Raw genomic sequence first — 1,800 nt, 5'->3', positions numbered from 1 at the left:
TCGGGGTCCAGGAATGGAAAATGGAAATCAATCGGCACTCTGGGAAAAATCCGATTAAATAAAATTTCTTCAAGTGAAATAAATGAAGAGATAATGTCGTGTTAATATATGCTCTGTAGTTTCAAAATTGGTACATATATTTCTGTCTTTAAATTAAAAGATCAAGGGGAGATGGGGCAAGCAGAGGGGCAAAGGTAGGGCCGAGGGGAGGGGCGAGGGGAGGAGCAAAGGGTAGAACAAGGGGAGGAGCAAGAGGGAGGAGGAGGGGCAAGGGGAGGAGCAAATGGGAGGAGCAAGAGAGAGGAGGAGGGGCAAGGGGAGGAGCAAAGGGAGGAGCAAGTGGGGAGGAGGAGGGGCAAGGGGAGGAGCAAGAGAGAGGAGGGAGGGCAAGGGGAGGAGCAAGGGAGGAGGAGGGCAAGGGAGGAGCAAGAGGGAGGAGCAAGAGGGGAGGAGGAGGGGCAAGGGGAGGAGCAAGAGGGAGGAGGAGGAGGGGCAAGGGGAGGAGCAAGTGGGAGGAGGAGGGGCAAGGGGAGGAGCAAGGGGAGGAGGAGGGGTAAAGGGAGGAGTAAGAGGGAGGATGAGGGGCAAGGGAGGAGCAAAGGGGGGAGGAGAGAGGGCAAGGGAGGAGCAAGAGGGAGGAGGAGGAGGGCAAGGGAGGAAAAAGGAGGCAAGAGGGAGGGGGGAAGGGGGGCAAGGGGAGGAGCAAGAGGGAGGGAGGGGGCAAGGGGAGCAAGAGGGAGGAGGAGGGGAAAGGGGGGGCAAAGGAGGGAGGGGCAAGGGAGGAGCGAGAGGGGGAGGAGGGGAGGAGCAAAGGGAGGAGTTTAGAGGGAGGAGGAGGGGCAAGGGTAGGAGCAAGAGGGAGGAGGAGGGGTAAGGGGAAGGAGCTAGAGGGGGAGGAGGGGCAAGGGGGGAGCAAAGGAGGAGCAAGTGGGAGGAGAGGGTAAGGGGAGGAGAAAGAGGGAGGAGAGGGGAAAGGGGAGGAGCAAGAGGGAGGAGGAGGGCAAGGGGAGTAACAAGAGAGAGGGGGGGGGGCAAGGGGGCAAGAGGAGGCCAGGAGGGGAGGGCAAGGGAGGAGCAAGAGGAGGGAGGGCACGGGGGAGCAAGGGGGAGGAGGGGCGGGGGGCGAGGGAGGGGAGGGCAGGGGGAGCAAGAGAGAGGAGGAGGGCAAGGGAGGAGCAAAGGGAGGAGAAAGAGAGGGAGGAGGGGCAAGGGGAGGGCAAGAGGGAGGAGGAGGGCAAGGGGAGGAGCAAGAGGAGGAGGGGGCAAGGGAGGAGCAAAGGGAGGAGCAAGAGGGAGCGGGGGGCAAGGGGGAGCAAGGGGAGGAGGGGGCAAGGGGAGGAGCAAGTGGAGGAGGAGGGGGTAAGGGAGGAGCAAGGGGGAGGAGGAGGGGCAAGGGGAGGAGCAAGAGGGAGGAGGAGGGGCAAGGGGAGGAGCAAGAGAGAGGAGGAGGAGCAAAGGGAGGAGCAAGAGGGAGGAGGAGGGGCAAGGGGAGGAGCAAGAGGGAGGAGGAGGGGCAAGGGGAGGAGCAAAGGGAGGAGCAAGAGAGAGGAGGAGGGGCAAGGGGAGGAGCAAGAGAGAGGAGGGGCAAGGGGAGGATCAAGAGGGAGGAGGAGGAGGAGCAAAGGGTAGAACAATTGGAGGAGCAAGAGGGAGGAGGAGGGGCAAGGGAAGGAGCAAAGGGTGGAGCAAGACGGAGCAAGAAGGGAAATAAGCATGAGATGGTCACGAACTCACAGCCTCCCCCCTCCCCCCACGACGACCACCACCAGCAGCTGAGACCGACAGTAATCCCACAATAAG

The 1,800-nt window shown here is 61.9% G+C and overlaps 2 protein-coding genes across 2 annotated transcripts in view; both read right to left on the bottom strand.

Annotated features, from left to right (window-relative positions):
* The window catches only part of LOC119588787, a gene marked incomplete in the record, with an annotated part of 27,513 nt that overhangs the window by 18,959 nt on the left and 6,754 nt on the right, over positions 1-1,800 (bottom strand).
* The window catches only part of LOC119588786 (cGMP-inhibited 3',5'-cyclic phosphodiesterase B-like), a 13,138-nt gene that overhangs the window by 11,149 nt on the left and 189 nt on the right, over positions 1-1,800 (bottom strand).

This window comes from Penaeus monodon, chromosome 24, assembly GCF_015228065.2.
Source record: "Penaeus monodon isolate SGIC_2016 chromosome 24, NSTDA_Pmon_1, whole genome shotgun sequence".
NCBI classification, from domain to species: Eukaryota; Metazoa; Arthropoda; class Malacostraca; order Decapoda; family Penaeidae; genus Penaeus; species Penaeus monodon.
Note: the sequence above shows the minus strand (reverse complement) of the source record. Positions and strands in the feature narration are given on the sequence as shown.